We start from the raw sequence: 5,295 nt of genomic DNA, 5'->3' as shown, positions 1-5,295 counted from the left end.
GTGAATCATTGCAAATGTTTGTCTTTTAGTGAAATAACTGGATCCGCCTTTAAAACCAATTCCCTTTTTGCACTTATTTCTCAATCTCACCAAGCACCTGGATATATTTTGCTCTATAGAGATGGGAATTATGTGGAATTTAACGATTAATGATTTCAGGTCCGTGACGGATGCACTGACGATCTCTTTTGTTAATTATTATGGGAGAAACAATGCACATTGTTTAAAAACCAATTCCTATCCACGACGCCCCTTGTGTAGTAATTTGTTTTACAAAATTAGTTTTTTTTATTTTTCAAAAAGTATATAATTTCTGTTCTTTTGAACTTGCTATTTATCAAAGAATCCTAAAATTTGTTTTATTTGTTTCCACAAAAATATGAAGCAGTTTTCAACATTGATAATATTAATAAATGTTTCTTGAGCAGCAAATCAGCTTATATAATGATTTCTGAAGCATCACTGGAGAAATGATGCTGAAAATTCAGCTTTGATCGCAGAAATAAATGACATTTTTACATATATTCAAATAGAAAACCGTTATTTTAAATTAGAAAAATATTTCACAATATTGCTGTATAACAATATTTTTACTGTATTTTTTTTTTTTTTTTAATAAATGCAGCCTTGGTGAGCAGAAGAGATTCTTTCAAAAACATGAAAAAAATATACCATATCCTGTTTTATTTGCAAGTGTCAGATTATAGATGTAAACTGGGTTGCAAAAACAGTCTCATGTTGATTTTAACCTGCATTTCCTGTTCTTTACTACCTCTTTTAATTCTAACCACTAACCAATCAAGTCTTCTTTTCAGCTGCATCATAACACCTTCATGTTAGCCCTCTATGATTTGACAATCTGCCATGTGAATGTATGTATATTAACAGCACATGTGTTTGTTTCTCAAAGGAAAGCCCATGTCCCTCCTCACTCCCTACTGATGGAAAGCACTTTTTCCTTTCCAAGACTGTGTCAAGGTAAATGAGCTTGTGTGCACATGCATGTCTATAATTATCCAGCTTAGATCAACATGAAGTGCATGCTGGATCAGGCATGTGCTTAGTGCTGGTCAAGCTGTTGGAACCATGCTAATTTTAGTCTTAATTTAGGTAAATTCACTGTAATGCATTGGCAGACCAATCGGTTAGCATTATAATGCTGTGTGTTTTTGTAATCATATCTAACAGCTCTCTCTTTCACTTTCTCCTAGTCAGGATTTAAACCCCTTTAAGAATATGGTGCCTCAGATAAGAGTCGATTTGGACCCCGAGAACAACAAATTCTTCTGGAAAACTCCAGCCTCCGAAACGTCTCTTTAAACACTCCTGAAAACACTTTCACAAATACACTTTTAGGTCCAGAGGATTTTTGGTCAGTCAGCAAAAGAAAAAACTTTGCTAGAATGTTTCTTTTTAAAGTCCAACAAAAAAAAAAAGACGAATGTTATTTCTACACTACAACCAATAGCTCCACAAACACAAACTCTTTACCAAAGAATTTTTTAAAACTTGCTTTAATATTTTCGCTCCTTTTGTATGTCCTTCTGACGTTTTGGTAGCATTACTGTTGGAAAGTTGAAAAAAAGTATTTTTAGGTTCTGGGTCCAGACTGATTTTTTTTTTTTTTTTTTTTTTACAATTTTTAAACTTTTATAACGTTATTATTTTTTTAAACAAGAAGCATGCCAGAATCATGTTATAACCAGTCTTAATAATGTAGAAAATATTGAAATAAGAAATTTGAGGTTTGAGTTTTCTATTAAATTACTGCACTTCATTCAAATGAGCATATTAGATCAAATTTTCAAAAAAATATAAATGAACAAATTCACTTTTCTATGGAAGTCACAGAATACGAAAAAAAAAAATGGTAATTGTTAATTATTTCTCAATTCTTTTCTTTTTTTCATAGATCACAATTCCGAATGTTATTCTTAGAATTCTGAGTTTTTATCTGACAATTCTGAGAATTTTTTTTTAAATTGCAGAATTGCAAGAACAAATTAGAATTGTGAGATAAAAGGCCACAATTACCAGTTGTGTAAACAGGCTTAAATAGTTTTTGTTGATGCTTTTATTATGTTTTATTTTCCCTCCGAAAACTCAAACCTTTAGTCTTTTAGAAGTGTATTTAAGCATATATTATTACTAAACCACAATGGTGGCTGTAACTATTCATCCCAATAAGGGAAACTGCAGTTTTAAAGAAATTTTTTTCTCCTGTTTTTCTAAAGACACTTAAAGTGGGAAACACTCATGAAGACAATGAATATGATGTTCTAGTTCTACCTCTTATAATGGACTGTAGGTGCCAGGCACTCTGTGTTTGAGTGAAGCATTTCTCTATGCAGCATGGAGCGGATGTCGACGGCAATCTTAAAGTCACATGACTGGAAGAGTGGGAACTGTGTTTGACGCCTCTTGACTAAAATCACACCTTTTGTGAACTCCAGATCTGTTCCTTTGATCATAAATGACAATCCATAACAGGGCGGATACTTTCAATGTGATTGCGTTCAATGTATTTACTATGAAGCAGATGATTTGTGGTGATTTTATTATCTGGATATTTTTATTGTACTTTAATTTTTTTCAAAAAAAGAAGCAATGCTGTTGATAGCGACGTCTTTTATACTGAGATGAAACGTTGAGGGGTGTAATGACTCAATAAATGAGATTTAATGTGGAACAGCTGCACCGAGTGACAGCAATATGCAATGTATGTGGGAACTTAAATACTGCCATTAAGACAGATCACTTTCTCTTATGATCAGCACAAGGATATTTCAGTCGGCAGATCTGATGTAGAATATTTTTTAAACATCACAACATATATATCTATCTATATATAAACTCCAAATCAGTGTTTGTACATAGATCTTTTTATCATCATCATCTCTAATCAATAATGTCTTCCATTCTTTTGATTGAATTGCATTGCCTGTGCATTTTCAAGGACTGAACTGTTTTAGCCAGATGCATATAGTGTGAAATAAATCATTTCTTTTAGATGCACTTTTTTTTAAACCTAAAATTGAGATGCATTTACTGTCCTTAATTCTCTTGTGGAAGCTGTCTTACTCTCTGATTATGACGCTACAGGCAATAATGAGATTAACAGTTGATCGCTGTTCTGTAAAAGGGAATCACTCTGTAGCACTGTGAGGCGATGGGCAAATTAAAGCAATTATTAAACCACTTTCTGGTCGTGTGATGCATTCAGATGAGCTTTTATGTGTTGGATGTATATTTCCCTACATAAATGTATTTTAAAACACTTATCCCCAACTACTTAACTAAAGGTAAAAATAAACCTTTCCGATTCTCTCTCTGAGGTCAAAAAGTGCTGCAGGCCAAAGCCAAACGGCTCTACATAACAAAACCTGAAATGGGAATCTGGGTCTAATCTGGAATAAAGCCCAGAGGCACTGTGTTCTAGTCCTTGTAATCTCTCATCTTCAAGTCATTCCTCAGAACTGGAATGATGTCCTTCTGAATACATAACACCGCTTTCTCATTTCATGCACTTTTCTGACCAAATCTTGACATCTATCCTCTTCGTAATCGTTTTACGCACATGTTGCACTGAGATAAACCGTGTTTACATGTGTCGGCAGAATGAGTGGTCATTATCTAAATTGCTCACCGCGCAAGCATCTCCCAAGAAGATAACCAGAGCTGAAACTGGCATATTTTCCATTTCAGTAATTCAGGATCTCATCACGGGAATGGTTTTAGCGCGTAAGGAAGCTAAAAGGCCTTAATGTCATCACATGCTTAGACAACTTTAATACGGAGTGGTTAGTAGTTACTTTGATCATCTCCTGATGTGTGGCCTTTCTCACGGATTTCACCGTCTCTGTCGTGTGCTGGGATGTAAGCAGACGCACGTCTGCTCTGTTAACCCAAGGGTCACTGTATAGCAAAGAGTAAGACCTCTGGGATCGAGCCTCCAAATGAGCTTTTATATGTTGGATCAGTCATAGATTCTTCATTCCACTTAATTGATGTAAAGACACTCTATTTTGTATTATTTAAAGGACCAAAACCTACAGATGCTTAGAGAAAATGCCTAATAGTGATTCCAACCCTAAACAAGGGCAGGTTTTTATGGCCTTATATTTATATGTATACATTTATTTTATTTTCCAGTATTGACCACTATGCCACAAGACCGATGTTTATAAGTCCATTAAAAGTGAGAAATAATATTTCATTAGCTTTATAATTCACTTTTATTATGTTCCTAACACCATTAAGACTTCACAAAACAGTAAAGTAGCTCTTTACCATAATTCAGCTCTCTAAAAAATATAGGCCATCAATCATCAGTAAGTCATGCAAAATATTTATTTCCATTTGCTATAAAAAATTAAAAATTAATGTAACAAATTTCAACTTTATTTTTGAAGTTATATGACATTTAACACGATATTTTTGTCAGTTTACTATATTTGAAGATTAAAAGAATGGTCAATTTGATCATATGTAGGCTATTTGAACGCTGTAAGAACAGTTTTGCAGCTCTAAATACAATTAGCAATGAAGTAGATTAACCCAGCCTAATTAAAATGTCATTTAAATGTTCTAAATTAATTTCACAAACAGTTAAAAATATTTTAAACAGCATTAGAATTTTAGTAGGGCCTATTTATTTGATGAATACGACGGTCAATCGTGATGTGGGTCTTCAGGCATCAGAGGAGCATCCTCTGTCTTTTTGTGACATCTTCTGGCCATTTAGCAGAATTACAGGAAAGATTCTCAATCCTGCTTCAAATCATGTTTTTTTTTCAGTTCTCTCTCCAGAAGCAAAGCAGAGAACCCTGAGAGCCTTCATTTTACACTTTGCTTCCTGATTGTCAATATTATTATACATAAATGTTAATTAAATTTAATTGTGTCATAAGACATTTGCTAAAATTAAATGTAAATGTTTTTTTAATGCAATGAAACATTCAATTAGTTAAATTTAAATGTTTTAAAAATAAATAAATAAATAAATGTATGCATTTAGCAGACGCTTTTATCCTAAACGACTTACAGTGCATTCAGGCTAAATTTTTTTACCTAACATGAAATAAATTTCCTTCCAGTCTGAATGTTTTAATATGTTGTGATAATTTCCTACATTATTATTGCTAAGGATAAATTAAATTACATTAAAAATAAACACAAAACTATAAAGCTCAATCAAACTTGATAGCGGAGTTGATTTATAAGTGACGCTTTTCTATCCAGCTCAGTCCAGTAGGTGGCGGTGTTGCGTCATTATAACTGAGAGCGCGCATGCGC

The 5,295-nt window shown here is 33.2% G+C and overlaps 1 long non-coding RNA gene across 1 annotated transcript; it reads left to right on the top strand.

Moving 5' to 3' along the window:
- Window positions 1–86: 86 nt before the first annotated feature.
- On the top strand, window positions 87–3,198 carry LOC127939061 (uncharacterized). Its single transcript, XR_008148880.1, has 2 exons — window positions 87–978; window positions 1,212–3,198. It is a non-coding gene; the product is annotated as an uncharacterized LOC127939061 (long non-coding RNA).
- The last annotated feature ends 2,097 nt before the right edge of the window (window positions 3,199–5,295 follow it).

Source organism: Carassius gibelio, chromosome A2 (genome assembly GCF_023724105.1).
Source record: "Carassius gibelio isolate Cgi1373 ecotype wild population from Czech Republic chromosome A2, carGib1.2-hapl.c, whole genome shotgun sequence".
Lineage (NCBI taxonomy): Eukaryota > Metazoa > Chordata > Actinopteri > Cypriniformes > Cyprinidae > Carassius > Carassius gibelio.
Note: the sequence above shows the minus strand (reverse complement) of the source record. Positions and strands in the feature narration are given on the sequence as shown.